Source organism: Haliotis rufescens, unplaced genomic scaffold, assembly GCF_023055435.1.
Source record: "Haliotis rufescens isolate VD_foot unplaced genomic scaffold, xgHalRufe1.0.p SCAF_124, whole genome shotgun sequence".
NCBI lineage: Eukaryota > Metazoa > Mollusca > Gastropoda > Lepetellida > Haliotidae > Haliotis > Haliotis rufescens.
Genome location: NW_025963807.1, coordinates 574,270 through 596,098, shown reverse-complemented (window position 1 = coordinate 596,098; position 21,829 = coordinate 574,270). Strand labels below are relative to the sequence as shown.

The 21,829-nt window shown below is 37.8% G+C and overlaps 1 long non-coding RNA gene across 1 annotated transcript; it reads left to right on the top strand.

Moving 5' to 3' along the window:
* The first annotated feature begins 11,489 nt into the window (after positions 1–11,489).
* On the top strand, positions 11,490–12,567 carry LOC125378551. Its single transcript, XR_007220286.1, has 3 exons — positions 11,490–11,528; positions 12,046–12,106; positions 12,351–12,567. It is a non-coding gene; the product is annotated as an uncharacterized LOC125378551 (long non-coding RNA).
* The last annotated feature ends 9,262 nt before the right edge of the window (positions 12,568–21,829 follow it).

The window sequence follows — 21,829 nt, the reverse complement described above, 5'->3', positions numbered from 1 at the left end:
GGGATTTTTTAACAGTTCGTTGTATCCGTTTGTTCACTATATCCTGGTTCGTTATATCTGTGTTCTACTGTACATAAATATTAACATAAATGGTATTATATTTCAGTTGCCAATTATCCTTTAATACACACAATATTACACATATTTTTAAATATTCGCAGTAGAATTAGGTACGTTTACAGTAAGGAATCCTGTTCAGGAGAAGCATATTGTTGATCAAGTTATTTCAATTTTTTCGACCAATAAAAGTTCTTAATTTAAAAAAAACATGTTCCCCAGGTTATTTACTGATTAGATCAGAGTTTTTTATAACAATGTAGGCATCAATGGGTTTTCTTTGAACATCTTCATAATTCACAGTTTGTTTACGCTTGGCAACCAGATTGAAGTTTGAAAAATCGCGAAAAGATTGGCAGGTTGTGCTTGTAGGTATTTGAAGAGTACACTGTTATTAATTAATTAAATCTTTTAAACATTCATACATAGATCCATAGATCGATTCTAAAAGAACCAATGTACTTTACATTCCTGTCCAAACAAATTTTCAGCAATGTTTACTTGACTGAATGATGGCAGTATGTGTCGTTTTCCAGTTAGGGCATAGTCAGTTCTTGGAATGAGAATTCAGGTGCTAAATATACGTTTTAATTTTAAAGGCAAATTCTTTTCAAATCCAGGTTTTGACTCGATATATGCAAACTTCAGTACCTTGTCATGGTTGATCATATTTTCAATAGTTTTTATTATCAGCCACAGAGCCACCATTAATTATTTTAACATGACGTGCAACACGCACTGGCGTACTCGGCAGGCCTGTGCGACTATTATCACGACACACAATCTAAGGGCTAAAACAATTCTCGCATGCACTTGTAACTAATGCAGGGACTTCAAAACTGGTTTAACATGTGATCTCAAGTTAGTCCAAGAGATTACTGTTGCAGAAGTGTTTTGAATTTTTTGGACCCTTTGCAGTTGTTGACTTGAAAACCCAGTCAACAGATTGTTGCAGTAGTCCAGTCTCGATAATATCAGAGATCGTGCTCAAGTAGCAGCACCTTCCTTGGTGATCAGATGATGAACCAGTGTTTCTGAGATGGCAATAGTACACAGAGATAACTGACATGTTGAGATAACTGTATGTACATGGTGAGACTGGAGTCAACACAAAGATGCACACCTAGGTTCTTGACAGAAGATGTGAAGTTTCATACCTGATTATCCGATGGCAAGCTAAAGGATTCTGCACCTCTGAAGTCTAGGTGAGGCAGCTATTAGGATGGCTGTTCATTTTCCTCATTCAACTTTTAAATATTGTTTGTCTTCCAAGACTTAAAGTTAGCTACACATGATGCCATGGTGTTACAGGCTTTCAACTGACTGTGAATCGTCAGCATAGAAATGATCAGCAACATGTAAATCACGGATGATTGCCCCAAATGGTTTCATATACCAAGTGAACAGGATCGGTTCAAGAACTGATCCTTGTGGAACACAGCATGACAACAAGAACAAGTCACGAGGATGAAATACCGACTTCAACTAATTGTATGAAGCACATCATTTCACAACTGACCAATAAGACCAAATTCAGATTTAAAAAAAAGGAAAAGTTTGAGTAGTATAGGTAATGGTGATTCTGGCTCACTTCCACTGGAGCCAGATTTATATACCTATATTGCTACTACAGATGGATTTTTTTTTGCAAAAACGATGATGCGATTCAACGATTGTCATGATATTAAACTAAATAAAACTAAGTAATAAAAATATTCTCTATTATTTTTACACATACGCATACCATTATTTTGAACAAAGAGATATTCAACATTTTTACTAAGTTCTTCGTTCATTTTACTAAGAGACCAGTATATATATATACTCTTTTTCTAAATTGGAAAGAAACAATTGATGACCGTATTTGGTTGGTTTGACATCACTGATATAATATATACCCTGTGGTAATTCTCGCCATTCGCTCCATTATTATATACTTATGTAAGCATTCGTTTAAATGTGATCCAACAAGCAATCTATTTTTAATCTCCAACCAGTTCTTTGGTTTTGGCACGGAATAATTGACATGCTTGTTGCCTCCCGTTCTATGAACTTTTTTTCTCGTCTTCGCTAATACCACTGGTCTTACGAAAATTGGATCGAATCTCATGCTTCATTACTAGTATTTGGTTAGTTCTGACAGCACTTAACGAAACTCCTCCTCGGATATCTTACAAGCAGCAACTGCGGTTGAAATATGGTCCTCAATGCTGTTCAACTTTGCTTCAGCGAGTATCCGAATATTATCATGTTTTAATGCTTTCTTTTGCAACTTCAGAGAAATAAATTTTATCGCTATTCCGGCCAGTCCTGAGACTCCAGCCGCTATTTCCATGCCAAGTACGATAGGCCCGGCGATTATAGTTGATAATAAACCAACACCGGCTACACTGAGTCCCATGCCAGCCGTTACAAGCGCAGTGTCAACCCCGTCGAGAGCATTCACAGCTCTGCGATACTTTTTATACAATCCAAGTCTCAACTCCCTCTCCTTCTCTATTCAATGTTTTATGTCGCTTATTTGATGTAATCGAAATCCATCAACAGTATCCATCTTTTCAGATGCTTCATCGAGAGCCGGATATAAACCCATAGTCTATATTATTCTATAATATAATAGTCTTTAATTGGTCTTTCTTCAATGTTTTGAGAGTATACATCAACCTTATTAAATGTATATTATACGGCATAAATATCTTAGTAAGAGAAATGCTATCACCTTTAATAATTTGGACCCCCTCAAGGGTTGCAACGGGTGATACTCCCATATAAATAATACTGCAACGCTGACGCTCATGTTTCTTAAGCCATTTAATTGATAGACCTGGTAATATTTCGAAAGCATCTTCCGGTGCATCTCCAAACAAGACTTCAATAATAATTGTAGAAAGATTAGGTATAGCATTCAAATGATCTTTTATGTCATTGAATTCAGTAACCAAATTTAAACTAACATTTTTTAATGCTGGACGACTCATGAACATATGACCTGGGTTTTCTGGCAGGGGAGCGACTAACAAACTTTTTCGTTTTGATGGGATATAAGCCCCGAGTACGATCCCACTATTTATTATCTTAGTTAAATTATGTGCCTTACCCATCATCACATACAGTGGGGTAATGATGATATTCAGTAGCCACTCGATTTTTGCTTCGATCATAGTCCATTTATTATCATCATTACGAGTAAGATTGTACGAAGTGTTTTTATTGAGTCTACTAACGTCGACATCGCTTAAATCTCCTAGATAACCTGTGAATGTAACTTCTTTCCGCTTGTATACATTATCTTGTAAGTGTAAAGCGTATAACTTACCATGGATACCGGGTTTACCGAATCCTTCTGTGTCTCCAAGATCGGAAAGCGCAATTGTATTACATTGTCTAAGGCTATGCGTTCCAGGGCCTAATGAATCAACCATTATTTATAATATGGAGTGTTACACTCAAGTATCCTATATGCACAGGTTGATGTTTTACATCTAATACAGAAATTTTGAGGTCTGAAATAATACCCTGCTTTAATTTTTTACATTGTAATGATGAGAAAGATTCCGTTCTACCGCTATTGTATTTTTCATCTTTGACTGGAATAGCTCTTAGCAGAGTGGAAGGACTTTCGAGTTGAATATTAACCGTTGTACTGATCTGATCAAGATGGATGCACAACTCTTTATAGGGAACTAAATCAGGTAATTTAGTTCCACGAAATGTTGTGCTTGGTGACATTAATAATCCTCCTCCGGTTACAAATCAAAGTGTATGTGTTAAGTTCTCTTTAAAAAATATTTGCTTTTCTCCAGCGCTTAAAATCAGCATTCCATTCGACTCATTTTGTGTGAGACTAGCTCCAAAAGGCTTAAAAATTTCATCATTGAGTGAGCATACGTTGTAATACCCATCAGAAATAAAGTGACGTTTTCTATCTAAAACAACTTCATTATTATTTGTCGCAGCATTTATGGCGGGTAATACGGTACATCACAGATAACGACTTCAAGTTGTCCATCCGAATTATCGATAGTATGAAGCAGTTGAATAGACTGGCCATTGGTTATTCCTGGGAGTGTAACATACATATCAAATATACACAGATACTATATCATAACTAATTTTATGAAATCAACCATTATTTATAATATGGAGTGTTACACTCAAGTATCCTATATGTACAGGTTGATGTATTACATCTAATACCGAAGTTTTTAGGTCTGAAATAATACTCCGCTTTAATTTTTTATGTTGTAATGTTGAGAAAGATTCCATTCTACCGCTATTGTATTTTTCTTCTTTGACTGGAATAGCTCTCAGCAGAGTGGAAGGACTTTCGAGTTGAATAATATCCGTCGTACTGATCTGATCAAGATGGATGCTTAACTCTTTATAGGGAACTAAATCGGGTAATGTAATTCCATGCAATGTTGTGTTGATTGATATTAATCTTTTTACTAATTCATCTTCAAATCCAATTGTATCTGCTATGCCCCATCTAAGAAGTATATCATTTTCTCCAGCACTTAATTTCAGCATCCCATTCGACTTATTTTGTGTGAGACTAGCTCCCAAAGGCTTAAAAAATTTATCATTGAATGAGCATACGCTGTAATACCCATCAGGTATAATCATGTTTTTTTCTTCACCTATTCCCAATTATTTCTTTTCGCATCATTTATATTGATCCACGGCGGGTAATACGTTACATCGCAGATAGCGACTTCAAGTTGTCCATCCGAGTTATCGATAGTATGAAGCAGTTGAATAGAATGACCATTTGTTATTCCCGGGAGTGTAACATACATATTAAATATATCATAACTTAAATATGAAATCAACCTACATTACTAATCGATTTTAGTAAGTGCCTCTGGTGCTAAGTTTTTCGTTAAATTTCCTGATATCTTTGAAAAATACAGGGTCATGGCAACTAGCGATAAAATGGTGCATGATTGGTTCCACAATCCAATGCAATTTTGGCAGAACCAGTTAAACTTTGCCATATGGTGAGCAACAACAGGATGTGGTGTATCTCTTTATGCCCCAGGATTTGAACTAAAGAGGTCTGTTTTATCATTTCACGTGTACTATCAGATTAGACGTATTCTTAAAGAAATAAGTGCCCCATTACCGCAGGATCGAGCATGGAATTCAACATATAATCCGTACAATAGGTTCGCGTATGAACGTATTTGTCAGGAATTAAATGTTGTTTCGATTTAAGATTGGCGTATTAAAGGAATTAACCATGGTTTAGGCGTTCCTAACACAGGGAAAATAACTGTCAAAGCAGAAAGCGATGATTTATTTGAAGAAGTGAACAAAGGTCCGTTTAATGCGTTTAAGTTGTTGCATACGAGCAAACTTTGCATAAGAATGTATGATTTTTTTCTAAAAAAACATCATTGATATAAAGACTGGGAACTTTCGAATAATGATTGGAGAGGTGATATGAGTTTTAAGAAAATATAATCTTTACAAAGTTGTACAACTGAACGATACCGCAAACGAATTTGGAATGAATTTCTAAATGATAAAACAGAATATAAATTTACTAACCCAGGAGTTGTAAGAGTTAATGAATCAATAAGAACTTATGTATGGGCAATTCTTGATGCACAATCGCAAACACGAACAGGAATAATTGGTTCTGGGACGGCGCTCGATGCACAAAAACAGTTTGTCGCAAACGTAGAGGATGCTATTAATTCACCAGTTGACATACCATCTTCTATAAAGCGTTATCAAGATGTATTACAGTACGCTCAATCCAAAGTAGACTATGTTTTTGGCCGGGACTATACATGTCTCCGAGTAATATGGAACTTAAGATCGGTCAAGTGATCGGTTATAATAATAAAATTGTTATTGCTTCCGATCAACAAAAACCAGGTATAAATTCAGATATTAATACCAAATTAATAACGCAAACAAACACAGGCGAAACGGGAATAGAAAACCACAGACACCACAACAGTCATCTACTGACGCACAACCACAAGTACCACCACATATAAGGGATAAAATTCAACAACATATCGATGAAAAAACAGCGCTTATAGTGGGTGGAGTCGCGGCTGGTTTACTCATGATTTGGATAAATGGTCTTGAACGGATAAGTACAACAGCCCGGCAATTGCTACGATCAGTGCCCACAAGTTTTGACTGAGCCAAGTGGTGGTCTTAGCTAATAAATTCAAGAGCCAGGAAACAATACTCCCTATAATACCGGGAAGTGCAGAAAGCTTTCCCAGCGAGCTTTCCCAGTGCTTCTTCTAATGCTTTTAAATGCTTTTTTATCCACTCTTTTACACCATTTTTATCACTAGGAGGTGTAGATGGTGTGGATGGTAGTCCCCTGCCACCGGTTAACGTGAGGGTCAAAGTCAATATAATAAATCCCAATGCGGTTAAAATACTGGCAATGGTTATCCCCTGTTCTCTGAACAATGTTTTAATTTTATCGGCCAGTGTGGTATCATCGTTGAGGACTTGATCGATAGTTTCTCGAATTCGACTTATTTGTGAACGAAGTGCCTTTCTATTACTCGAAGCTGCTTTGAGGCGGGCCGATCTTTCGTCTTCTAAGTTACGCAATCTTTCAGCAACGCGGCGTCTACTGAATTCATCACCCGCCTGTTCAAGTTTTGTTTTCTCATAAGCTATATGCTTGTCGAGTTCGGATAGCTTGGCTATATTATTTATGGTGATACCTGTTAGTGGAATTATCGTAGTAGATATCCAAGATTTCTCCGAGTCTGTCCGAGGCCAGCTTCGAGCTTTCTTCCAAATTATCTTTATCTATGGCATGGAGTTCAGTACGCACAGTCTGAAGAACCTAAGTTGTCTTCGCAGAAATATTTTCTCGTGAGTAGTCTACAAAACCTTATTCATTACGAACAGTGTTGATGCCACGTTTACTAGCTATCGTAGACAAGGCTAGGGGCTTACGAGTACGAGAATTCATAAGATCAATATCCGGAGAGCCACGCAGTCACAATATTCCTTTACTATCTATCTTAAACTTTGAATAGTCACGACCTATTGGGCTTTCTTTTAAGGCATCGTAATAATCATTAACGGCTGGTTTCAAAAGTTCATTGTTAAGATTCATAAAGCTGGTTTCATCAGTACCCTTTTCGATTGTACCTTACTCAGATTATCAAAGTTATCTAGATTAAAATCATCCATGTTTATATTAAACATAAGGTTACAATAATTCAATATAACAATGTCTTCGCAATACGGACGCAAGTTAAATCCACAACATAGACTTCGTGATCCGTTTGGTGTCAAAGCAATTCGTCAGTCTGTAACTATAACTAATAACCCGAGTACCATTGATCAGAATCAAACACTTCTGGTTCGCTTTCCTTATCTCGGCGCACACAATGTGTTAGTTCCAGGAACTGCCCGACTATCATTTACAATTAGTTTGAATTCTGCCAACGCTAGCAGAGAGCTCGTTCAGAACATAGGTCGTGAGATTGTTAAGAAAATCGTGATTAAAATTAGCGGTAATGAAGTTTTGAGTACTGATGACAACGATGTATATTTCTGATACATGGATCTCTGGAGAACGGCTAAAGAACGGGAAAACTTACAGTACCAAGGTATTTGTAATCAGAACATATTGAGACTGCGTGTGGGTGCTGATAGTTGCGATCATACCGTCGTAGGAGATAAGGCCGTTGCTGATGCATTAGGTAACCGATTTTATATTCCACTCGACTTTGAATTACTAGATAGTCACATGCCCTTCTATCAAGCTTCCCCAGGCAATAGGTTAGAATACAAACTCACTTTTAATGACTACGGCAAAGTAATCAAAGCTACTGAAGATGGTAGCTATTCTATTGACAATATCTCACTGGAGTATGATATAACAGATCCTGAATTAGCCAGACAAATTCGTAACCAGTATACCGGAAGTTTAGCCATTTTGTACGATCGCGTGCTTCGACACCGAAAGATCACCAGGAACAAAAGAGATACAACGTGGAATATCAATCTAAACATCCCATCGAGATCGTTGAAGGGTATTTTAATGTTGTTCAAGGACCCCTCTGTAAAATTTGCAAGAGATACCAAGAAGATCTACAATCCCAAGATTACAAAAGTAGAATTGACTATCAATGGCGTGCCTAATCAACTATATAGTCAAGGTATGCGAGCATATCAACAGTGGGATGAGATTAAAAAACTCCCTTCTATAAAACGAAGCCCAGAAAATTACTCGGTCGTGAAAGATCTGTCTCTCGGGGATGTATCGAGACAGAGAATTACTGAATTACTTACAACGAAGTACGCGCTATGGCTAGACATCCGAACCACAGACGATGACCAACTACACGGTAGTGGGCGGAGAATAGAAAATGCCAGTGAGGGTGTTACTATACAGATAACAAAGCTCTTCGAGCGGCTGGTAAATTAAACATATATTTGTACATGATTATGGACGCACAACTTAATAGACAGAATGGACGATTCGTGCAAGCGATCTATTAATAATCTTTTACCTAAAGAACTGCACTGCGCTATCATCTGCGGGCAAATGGGTTGCGGAAAAACAGCTTTTATTCTAGATATTTAACAAAGTCATTATCAAGACGTTTTCGACCATATTATTATTCTGTGCCCGACGATAAGCGTTAATAAAACATACCTATCGAGAGATTGGGTAATGAATGATCCCGGGGTGAACAGAGTTGATCCGGGTGATCGTTTACAAAACTGTTTACGAGTATGTCACGAAAAATACAAAGGAGAATCAATCCTTTTCATAATAGACGACAGCAGTGCGAGTAAAGAACTTACCAAAAAGAAAGATATGCTTTCATATTTAGCATTCTCCGGTCGACATAGTCAGCATAGCGTTTGGGTACTTACTCAAAAATACAACTCTGTCCTGAAAGATCTCAGAGAGCAGACCAAATGGGTAGCCCTGTTTCATTGCAAAGACCGAGATTCATTTTAGGAATGTTATTTATACCAAGCTCGAACGAGATTAAGTCAGAAAACTGTTAACAGAAACAAAGCATTGTAAACTCATTTTAAAAACCGATCAACCAGCTGCTTATGCAATTGCTAAGCAAAAATATAGCAAAAATATAGCAAATTTTAGCAAATATAGCCAAAAAAATTATAGCTAATTTAGCAAAACGATAAATTGAACATTAGCGGTTATTATGTAATAATGTAGTTTGAAATCCTCATTCTTTCGCAACAGTTTATTATTTCAGGCTGTATTGGATATGTCATATTTTATTATGTTAAACTTAAATATCTCCTTAGGTAATACATTATGGAAATGCGACGAACTCATCGAACAAATGCTCAAAGAACCTGATCAACATGCAGATAAATCTTTAGATCAACATAGAGAAAGACTCGCGGCTTTGGTAGCCGGTGGAAAATGTTCCCAATATTTGGTGGAAAATTATACCACTGAAAAAATTGATAACATGACCGATGAAGAAATTAAAAAACTCGTTACGAGTCTAGACTGGGAGCTACCATGACTAAAACAATAGGTTCGGCTATGTTACAACTATACACAGTCATAGCTAGTACGTTTCTTCCTATCCCGGCAGAACATCGCCCGTATTTATGCAACCACCGCTTTAATAACGGCTAGGTATTGTCAATTTAAACATACGTGCTAACTTACTAATAATGGAGACTCAAGTGACACCACAACAGATTGTGGAATCACAACGAGTGAACGAGGAAATAACCCCAATTGCGCAACAGATTGTGAAAACACAATCACCAAAAGTGAACGAGGAAACACCAGTGATTGCAAAACAACAAGCCAGAGTGACTAAGAATCCTCGAAAAGTCGCGGCTGGTAGGAAGGGTGCGCTAGAGAGGAAGGCAAAACTAATAAACAATTCAAATATTGAACATAGTCGTCCGATTAAAACTTGGGCTCCCTATGCACTAGGGGTTGTTGCTATAGCGGCGGTATGGTTGTTTTATAAGACCGGAGAAGAGAAAACGTCACCCCCGATTGTACAATCACAACAACAAGTTCAATTAGAGTAAAGCCCTCATATAATGTTATAAAAGCATGACTACTTCAGTTACAGATGGTAAAATGTTGGTGAACTCAACATATCATTCAGCGGTGGTCAGTGGCTTGGCCATTGGCTATGCCCGTATAGCTAAAATGATTACTAAAGCCACACCACCCAAGCTGGGTTTTAATGGTTATCATATCGGTATGATGGTTCTTGATATTGGATTGGCAATGGCTACAAAAGATATGCTCATCAAAGAAGGACTTATCCCAGAAGACATAATGAAGTAATTATTTGAATATTTTATAAACATAGTATTATTGAACACACGGCAACAATTGCGATGATGGTCAGTGGAGCTATTGTTAATGCTCTAGCTTTTTCAGGGAGTAATTATTTATTTTCTACTCTGAGGGAATCAAATGCTCAAGAAGTTGAAGAGGAGCATAAACTACATAATAAACGATTAGAACAACTCGAAACAGCCAAGTCACAATGGGCCAGGCGCTGAATGGAGAGATTAGATTTTATTAATGATGAACTGCGTAAAGAGGGGCATTCAATTCAAACGTTTAAGGATGTTGAATCTGCCATGCACAAATACTTCCTTGTTTATGGAAAGAAACTTGACCCAATACCGAGGTCAACAATAAGTCAGTCTTATACACTGTCAGAGGCTCAGAAAGACCGCGAGTATTTTTAGCTACACAATAACTACGCATAATCCATGATCTATTGTGTATCAACCATTAACCCTTTCACCCCGACTGCCCGATTTATCGGGCAGCATAAACCGTGTCCCAGTACCCGGCTGCCCGAAAAATCGGGCAGCTACTGTCCAAGTCCCACACACGGCTGCCCAATACATCGGGCGGCACGACCGTGTTTACAAAATCGCTCTTTCTACTTCCTTTCTCGTGTGTAATCTCGTTCTAAATATGGAAACGAGATCTACACGTAATGACACTTCATTCGATGGAATTTCCCAGTCTTTTTGGCGCAAAAATCGCGAATATGTCACCTGTTTTCGCGACAGGTATTTTTCTAGCTTGAATCGTAAATCTAGCGTAATGGCGGCCAACTACGATTCGGCTGGCGATCAGATGACTAACAACGACTCTATCGGGAATAATAATGTGTTAGATTTGAATAATTTACGCGAAGGGGAGAGGGAATTTCACGAATATTTTCGTGAAGATCTTGACAGTTTCGACAAGGTGTCCCCCCCCCCCCGCCAACTTTCAAGAATGGGAGTGGCAGAGGGACCACAACGGTGGGGACATGAGGGATTTTGAAGAGGCGACCGGACTCAAGAATATATATTGACACGGTGAGTGAAATATGCTATTGATTTTTTCCAACTGTTTTACAATGATTCTGTGTTTGAACAGATTATCAGTGCTACGAATGAGAATGCAGCCTTCAAGTGAACGAGCGATCACAACAACAACAAAGGTGAGTGGCATGCCGTATCTCTTTTTTTTTTTCTTTTTTTTTTCTGATCGCAATCCGAATTGTAGTTTGCCGGGTTTGTCGTATGTCCTTATATTTCGCTCAATTTGAATAAAATTTATTTCCATATTCATGTTTGTTTTCTTGTTTTTTACATCTTAATTTAAATTTTAGTAACTGTAATAATTATTTATTTATTAATTGATGTAATAAAGTACTGATTTAATTTATTATGCAATTGTAGTGAGTGAGTGAGTATGGTTTTACGCCGCTTTTAGCAATATTCCAGCAATATCACGGCGGGGGACACCAGAAATGGGCTTCACACATTGTACCCATGTCGGGAATCGAACCTGGTTATTTGGCGTGACGAGCGAACGCTTTAACCACAAGGCTACCCGACCGCCCCTTATGCAATTGTAAATAGCAGTGTATTGTAAATATGTTATCACAACTTGTATATTTGCAGAACTTGAATTTACGATCTTTCCGTCCTTTTACAATCTTTCCCTCCTTTCAGATCAATCTGTGATATCTTCTCTGTGATGTCATTCTTATAGTAGCTGTGGTTCAATGTTCAGGTAATGTGATAAATTACTATTTAGAAACTTAAATACTTAAATTTTGTTTCAAATCCTGAAAAAGAACAAAATAAATCAAATATTTGTGTTTTTACCTGTGTTAACGAATTTACCTGCGTTAACAAGTTTACCTGTGTTAACGAGTTTACCTAAGAGGCTGTAAGTGTATCATAAGTAATATGTGACATCAGTATAGAAAACAAAGTCAGTACCAAGAGTTGTAAACTTGTTTATTTGTTTACAGATGTGCATGAAGAGAATTTACCTGTAACACCTGGGATTACCTGTACGGTCCAAGATGACAAGACCACTGTGTTATGTTTACCTTGTATCAGTGATTTATTTTTGTGATTTTTAATACAATTTGAGCCAAAATTCATTGTCTGTTTTCATTTTTTCAGTGTTTTCAAGTTTTATTTCACTTGTAAACACCTGTAATTAGAAAATAACAAAGGTTAGAGACAATAACAACAAAGAATATTACAGTATACTTAATCCTCTTTACAATGGTATATGATAAATGTATATTAAAAGCAAGTTTCTGGTAGAAAAAGTGCATCAAAAATGATAGTGTGATTTTCCAATAATACTGCCAGGGAGGCCAGTGTGCAGGCCTTGTCAGTGTCAGGGACTGCAGGGTTTCAAGAGACATAACTCTGGGGCAGCCAGGGATGAAAGAGTTAATAATAACCCTGACTACTCAGCTATTAATAACCCTTACTACTCAGCTATTAATAACCCTGACTGGCTAATCTATAAACAGCGATGACAACTATGACTCACCAGTGGAGATGTGATTTGCATTTAGACAAATGATATGATAGATGTATAACCATGAATCTGTGCAGATTTAAACTCATGGGGAAGCAGATTCAATGCAACCGACGTTGTGTGGGTGTTTACTGTGGTATCCATTCTTATTACATCAGACGGGGAAATAAAAATTACGTTTGTTCTGTATGTGGGATAGGGGTCAAAGGTCGTTATTGTTTATGTAAGAAACACGGCACTGATAGGGTTAGGAACCAGATTATTTACGCTAGGAAGAGAGATTACATCAACGAGAGGAATAGGTTGGGGAGAATACGTATTTAGATATATGAAAAACAACCATTGAGAGATTTGACTCATTTTGCATATACCATTAAATCACAATGGTTTTTGTGAGAGAGTTGAAGGCTTTGGCAAAACAACATGGTCTACATGTTTTTTCTCGAATGAGAAAAGCTGAATTGATTGATTTACTCAGTTTAGAAAACAACAAACCCCAGACTGTTATAGAACTTAAAGCTCAAGCGAAAAAAAGTGGGCTGAGAGGTTATTCTCGAATGTGAACGCTGAATTGATTGATTTACTGAATGTTGATAATAATCAACCCGATGATAAAAATAATCAATCCGATGATGAGTTAAAATTTGTACCAACAAACGGTGTTGGTAAATATCTAAAAGGTTGGTAGGGATGGATATTAATTCCAACATGGGGATGTTAATGATGTTAAGCCGATCGAATCAAGCAAAATTAATGAGGAGTTAGATGATTTAAATAGCATAAAATACCAGCTGACGGTTAAAATGTCATTGAGTAAAAGTAACGCAGACGATAGCGCTGAATATACCGAACCTTATTTCCGGAGCAATCAAGAATTATAACCAAATCTGATACTATAAACGCATCATTAGATACATCGATTCAACGGATACAGGAAACTTTAGAACGTTGGACTAATAGAGGTTCGGGTTGGGGTGTTCGGATTATAAAAAGAAAAAAGCCATAATTAATGTAAAAAATAAAGGCGATGACTGTTTCAGAATGATGATAAGATCTGCATTGTTCCCCGTAGACAAAAATCCGGATAGACCTTCTAGCTATCCCCAAAACGACGGACTAAACCTTGATGATATAGACGAACCTACACCAATCTCACAAATTGATAAGGTGGAAAAGTAAAATAATCTAGCTATAAGTGTTTTCGGACATTCTCATAAAGGTATTGTTGTACACAGGATAAGCTCCGCCCCAGAACATATTCCCAGAATCAATTCATTTCTGATCAAAAAGATGGTAAATATCATTATATATGGATAAAGGGTTTGAGCAGGCTATTATGTGATCAAACAAAACATGCAGGAAAGAAATATTTCTGGGTACAGCAGACAAGATCTATTAGAAGCACATAAAGAAGACTGCAGAGGTGTTGGACAGACTGCTATCAGGATTGATATGCCTAAAGAGGGAAAAAATATACTAAAATTTGAACATTATTGTAATCAAATGCCAGTACCATACATAATTTACGCTGACTTCGAAGCACTTGTCAAACCTATAGAAAGCAGTCAAGATAGTTTTACGTACAAAACTCAAGAACATATTCCTTGTGGGTTTGGATATATAGTTTTAAGGTTTGATGGGAAAACAAACCCGCCCGAGATTTACAGAGTTCCTGATGCAGCGGGAAAGTTCCTAGAATAACTACAAAACGAAGAGAGAATAATCAGGGAAAATTTATCGCGTAAGAAACCCATGTGTATGACGAGGGATGATTGGAGGGCCTATAAGAAGTCAACAAGTTGTCATGTTTGTAATAAACCCCTGAATGGGGATTCCGTAAGAGATCATTGCTACATCACAGGTAATTATCGGGGAGCCACGCATAACGAGTAACTTGAAACTAAAAATGAATTCGCACAATACCCATCCCCGTTGTGTTTCACAACCTTAGAGGATACGATTCACATCTTATCATGCAAGCTATCTCAAAGAACGACGGCGGCTTAACGTGCATTCCTAATAATATGGAAAAATACATATCATTCTCGTTGACTAAAACTATACATTATATGGACAAGGATGGGAAAGCCAGAACAAAACAAAGTAATGGACTTAGATTCATAGACTCAATACAGTTTCTGTTATCTTCCCTGGACAATTTAGCTAATGCGAACAATCCCCATGACTTTGCAATAACAAATCAATATACTGATCGGATAACTCGTCATTTGTTGTTGAGAAAAGGTGTACTATTCCAGTCCTGGACTATAGTGGGATGCATTGTTGAAGAAGACCGGTGTAGAACTAAAACTACTCACCAATTACGATATGCACTTGTTTATCATGTTTATTGAGAAAGGATTAACAGGTGGTATATCGATGGCGGCTAAAAGGTATTCTAAGTCTAAAAATAAATTAGCGGAAAGATATGATCCGAGTAAACCCGATACTCACATATTATATCTCGACGCCAACAATTTGTACGGATGGGCTATGAGTCAACCTTTACCCACGGGTGGTTTTGAGTGGGTCGATGTGACTGATATCGATGTGAATGATATCAATGAGAATAAAGGGTACATACTAGAAGTTGACTTGAAATATTCAAATTCGTTGCACAAAGACCATAACAGTTATCCGCTAGCTCCTGAAAGATTTATGGTTAATAAAGAGAGGATGTCAGAATATCAACACTCCTTGATGGGTAACACAAGGTTAGCTAACGTAGAAAAACTCGTACCAAATTTGATGGATAAGACAAAATATATAGTTCACTACAGAAATCTCCAGTTATATCTATCATTAGATATGAAACTAAAGAAAATACACAGAGTTCTAAAGTTTGATCAAAGCCCTTGGATGGAGCCCTGTATAAGGCTGAACACAGATTTAAGAGAGATGGCTACCAGCGATTTCGAAAAGAAACTATATAAGCTCATGAATAACTCAGTATTTGGTAAAACTATGGAGAATCTAAGGAAGTGTGTTGGTGTTAAATTAGTCAGATCTTATGAAGAAGAAAGACTCAGGAAACTTATAGCCAGTCCAGCTTTTAACAGAAGCAAGATATTTGATAACGACTTAGCCGCACTACATATGCAGAAGAGGAATATAAAATTCAACAGACCGGTGTACGTTGGTATGAGTATTTTTGACTTGTCAAAACACTTAATGTATGACTTTTATTACAACGAACTTAAAAAGCAATACGGCGACAGATGGGAGGTGTTATATACCGACACAGATTCTTTGTTGATGGAAATACAAACCGAGGATGGGTATAAAGATATGGCAGAAAAAATAGATATGTACGATACGAGCGATTACCCAAAAGATAATCCACTGCACAGCTTAGAAAATAAAAAGGTGTTAGGTAAGATGAAGGATGAACGTGCTGGGACCCCTATTGCGGAGTATGTCGGGTTAAGACCAAAGATGTATTCTATAAAGAAGTCCGATTATGGAGAGATAAGAAAAGCTAAGGGTGTTAAGAAGTATATGGTAAAAAAGCATATCAAACACGAACAGTATAAAGAAGCATTATTCAATGGTAGAACATTCAAACACGAGATGAACTCTTTAAGAAGTGTCAATCATAGGATATATGGATTAAGATAGAACAAGACATCATTATCCCCCTTAGATACAAAGAGATGGATTGATAAGGATGGTGTAACTACCTATGCTTATGGTTATGGGGGTAATACTGTACTGTTGGGATCTATGAACAACTCTTCTCGTACAAATGCCCTGCCCGGTCCATCTTTAAGATAATATAGAATAGGCTCTCCTTCTTTCGTAACCAACCGACTAATATTATATATCTTAAGGGACCAAATCAGATCGGTTGCGCGACGTAGGCCTCCTTCGAGTTCACCGGGCTGGTATAAATTTCTTACGCTTACACTATCCGGAAGTTTTTGTTCTATGCCTCTCCGCGGTGCTGAAGATTCGGAAGTCACAGATTTCATTTTAATCGCATCGGATGGTTTCTTCCCGATTAATCTCGTTACTACATTATTCAGCACTGATACAACAGCTGATAATCGTGTCACCCATTCGGTTGATCTTAATCGTTCTGATTTCATTTCAATCCCATACTGATATCCAAACAAGCGGTCCACTAATGTCCGGTTAAATCTTTCAACGATAGCTTGACTACGGTGGGCCTCTCTTTCACCACGCCTGATTTCGACATCGTGCTTTGTTAACAGTTTAGTTACCGATCCCATAAACTCGGGACCAGGATCTACTTGAAATAACTTGGGCCATTTTAGTGGTCCGCGTTTATATATGCGACTCAGTGCACGAGCTACTTCTGTTGAATCTTTTGAGGTTAATGGCTCAGCCTCTTTGTATCGACTAGCCACATCCACATTAAAGCGTATTTATACGTTTTGCGTCTCACCTTATCATGGGGAAGAAACAAGAGGTCAGCCTGATGAACTTCATTCGTTGTAAAAATATCAAACTTCTTCCTCAGGATATAACGCGGTGCCGGCAAGTATATTTGCCACATCGCTTGTTTCTTCAACCAATCCGTGGCCACATGTTTAGATACCTTAGCCGCGGTGGCTAATTTTTGTATTGCTCATATACCTTTCCAAGATCCTCGTGGGCTATAGTAAATTTTATCCATTATTAATTAATATTGATGTTTCTTTTAATACGAATCATGACTGTCGTTGAATTGCATCGTCATTTTTGCATAAAAAATTTCCCCTGTAGTGGTGGTATAGGTATATAAATCTGGCTCCAGTGGAGTTGTGGCAGAACCCCTATTACCTATTATATCATAGAAGTATTGATTGACTCCAGGTGGTGGTGAGCTAGAGTCAATTTAGCTTAATCTCATGACTATCGTTGAATCGCATAGTCATTTACACATAAAAAATTCCATCTGTAGTAGCAGTATAGGTATATAAATCTGGCTCCAGTGGAAGTGAGCCAGAATCACCATTACCTATACTACTGTTTGTCATGTTCATTAGTGTCAAAAGCTGCAGATAAATGAAGCAGAACTAGCATGGCTATATCAACTTTGTCTTCTGACATTTTAAGATGGTACATTAACACATTTCACATCATCCCGAGGCAAGGGAGTTAGCTGACAAGAAAAGTTCAGTTTCCACCCTTGCCAAACTAGGCTGTAACTATGAAGTTATATTTTGGCTGGACTAACGAGTCTATGCATAGTCCAATCAAAATCTCGTAACAAAATCAACCTCCAATTTGTAAACAATTGCAGGAGTTGCAAAGCATACAGTGTCAGAAATTGGCACTAGTCCTATAGTCCTTGCCAAACTGCCCGATAGTTAAGGTATCCTAAGGACTAGTAATTGCTTTTTTTAGGGGTTTTGCTAAATGTAATCATTATAAGGACTAGTGGCAACAGGAGATACATTCAGTGAAGGACAGAATGCTATTTTAACTGAACTGCAGCTGTTTCTTGGGAAACTGTAGTGATGTGTTACAGGTGCAGTAAGCCAGGTCACATTGCAAGAAATTGTGAACAAAATCAAGGAAGGAAGGGTTCACAGGGACAATGAAGATAAATGGCAATTGTGACATGTGTGGCAGACAGGGGCACTGATCTAAAGCGAGTGAGTGAGTGAGTATGATTTTACGCCGCTTTTAGCAATATTCCAGCAATATCATGTCAGGGGACACCAGAAATGAGCTTCACACATTGTACCCATGTTGAGAATCGAAATCGGGTCTTCGGCATGACGAGCAAACACTTTAACCATTAGGCTACCTGACCGCCCCTTTGTGGTTAGTTGATCCTGGGGCTCAAATCAGTATTATTACAGAAGATTTAACCAGGAGAGCACAGGACAAGAGATTACCAGCAATATTTATTCCACATACAGTAGATGGATCTGACATGGGAGTTTCCAGGGATCTTTTGACACATTGCAGAGTTTGGGAACAAAGAGTGAGTGAACATAGATTTATAGTTATGAAGAATTCCACATATCCAGCAATTCTTGGCACGGGTTTATTTCCAAAATTAGGATTGAAAGTGTCGAGTGGGGATGCTGTGTGCTTTGACTTGAATACAAAAGAATACAGGAAGATACAAGCTTCTGTTAAACCAGTGCTGACATCACCATCTATATGCCATGTTTACTTGGATCATGCAGTGAAAGTGTCACCTAGGAGCATGAATGTGGTTCAAGGAACTGTATCAACATCAGTGCAATCTGAATCTGGTCTTGCGGCTGGATCTGTAGTTGGAACTTTCTCACCTACAATGGATGATTCACCTGTAATTGCTACATTACCTACAAAGGATGCTCCAGCAGCTACACATGACAGGAAACAGAAAATGGATAGGATTGCTCGCGACCTTGCTAATTCATCACATATTGGGGAGAATGACAAACACAGGCTGTACAAGATAATACAGGAAAATGGTGATGTGTTTTCTGTGGACAGAGAAATTGTTCATACTTCAGTGATTGAACATTCTATTCCTACTGGAAATACAGTGCCTATTGCACAGAAGCCTCGGCGGTTTTCACATGATGCCCAGAGCAAGATTTCAGACTTTGTTGATGAAAGTTTACAGGCTGGTTTGATCAGGCCAAGTCATAGTCCTTGGTCAAGTCCACTAGATCTTGTTAAGAAGACTGATTTAACGACAAGGTATTGTGTTGATCTTCACCCTTTGAATGATCGTTGTTTAGGGGACAGTTTTCCTCTCCCAAAAATAAACAGCTTGGCTGCACTGGGTCAGGCTAGTCTGTACACTACGCTGGACATGACCAAAGGGTGCCTATTAAAGAGGAAGATAAGAGGACAACTGCTTTTGCTTGTCAAAAGGGACTATTTGAGTTTAATGTCATGCCATTTGGCTTAAAGGGGGCTCCTGCAACATTTCAGAGATTGATGATGACAGTTTTCAGCGATCTGAACTGGGAAATCCTATTAATATATAGTTGGACGATGTGATTGTTTACTCCTGGAGCATGGATGAACATTTGGAGCACTTGAGACGAAATATTTTGAGAGATTACAAAGTGCCGGATTAAAACTAAACCCCCGAAAGTGTGTTTTTGCAAGAACTAAAGTAAAATATCTGGGTCATGTTATTAACATTAAGGGAGTTATTCCGGATCCAGGGAAGATTAGTGCAATCAATAACTTTCAATAACTTTGCAGCAGATGTCAGAAGATTTGTTGAAATGGCATCTTACCATCGCAGGTTTATTGCCAAGTTTGCTGACAAAACCACTGACAGATCTCACACAAAAGAATGTAGTGTTCACATGGACAGTACACTGTCAGATGTCATTTGATTGCTTGAAAGATAAAATGTCGTCGGCTCCAGTATTAGCAGTCAACAGTCAACTACATATATTTGTGTAATCCATCGACAGGCAAGTCACACCTGCAAGTGACTCTCTCTAAGGCCATCTTTCACTCGCTTGTTCAGAGAGCCGTCTCTTGTACACGTAACGGGGCTGTTTGACTCTTTTAATTCATTTTTCTACATTTTATATCGTTTGATAACAAGCATCTAACAGTCAACTACGTATATTTGGTTTTTTTAATCACATAGGAAGCGTGTAGGGACAGGTTGTTTTTGTGTCACATGCAGACATCTGTAATCCATCGACAGGCAGTCACGCCTGCAAGTGACACTCTCTCAGGCCGTCTTTCACTCGCTTGTTCGGAGAGCCGTCTCTCGTACGCGTAACGGGGTTGTGGGACGACTTGTTTACCAGTTGGGTGCAGTTTGAGGAATGTAGACATGTTTCAATGCGCTGTCACACAGGTGTGCGTTCGTGTGCCCGAAAAAGTATATATATGTTGTTACAATACGACGAATAAGCTTTAAGAAAATACTGAAATTATGTTTCTGAAAAATATGCACATAGGAGAAAATCGCTGTCCAAAATCGGCAAATTTGGCCCCAATTTCGTACTTTTCTCTCCAAATTTGACTCTCTTTTTTTATTTTTCTACATTTTATATCTTCCACCATTTAATATATTACCCATTTCAAAATTGTTTTTGTTATACATGATCAAAATACATTTCTTCCTTGTTCTAACCACGAAACTATGCACTAAATAAATATCGTGGATATTATACACGCAACATTCTGATTCAGACACATTTAGTGTAACAAGAGGGATGATCCGATTGAACATTTTAGTCAGGCATCGGTTATCTCCCTTTATCGGCTTGTCGACCACTCACTTGTACGCGAGACGGTTCGCGCAGTTTTGAAGAAAGTAAACATGTTTCAACGTGATGGCAAATGGGTGTGCGTTGGTGTGCATGAAATAATTCATATATTTTGTAACTCTACGATGAATAAGCTTTTAGAAAATACTACATGTTAGTTTCTGAAAAATATGTACATAGGAGAAAATCGCTGTCAAAAACAGAACATTTTGCTCATTTTTTTCACATTTTTCTCCGAATTTGACCGTTTATTATTTTTCTTATGACATTTTTTTCATGTCATATGATGACTAGTATGATTGTCAATGACTCTACGTAATTTTGTTTTATTATGTTCACAAATAACACTTGTAGAGACATTTATGTGCAACATGCAGAAATCCATGGTTCACTGACAGACTGTCACGCATACAAGTGACCTCTCTCAGGTGGTCAAATTGTACGCGAGACAGGAGAGCCGTCTCGCGTACACGTTATGTCCTCTACTGATTAGCATATCCTGATTTCACAGAAGAGTTTGTTGTTGAGATTGATGCTAGTGATGTGGGACCAAGTGCAGTGCTTTCTCAGGATAAACATGTTGTTGAGTATGCATCAAGGGCTCTCATGGGACCAGAAAAGAATTACTCTGCTACTGAGAATGAATGTTTGACTATTGTCTGGGCACTGGAAAAGTTTGCCATGTATCTATAAGGGAAACAAGTCACTGTAATTACAGATCATAAACTGCTAACTTACCTCCTCAATTTGAAAG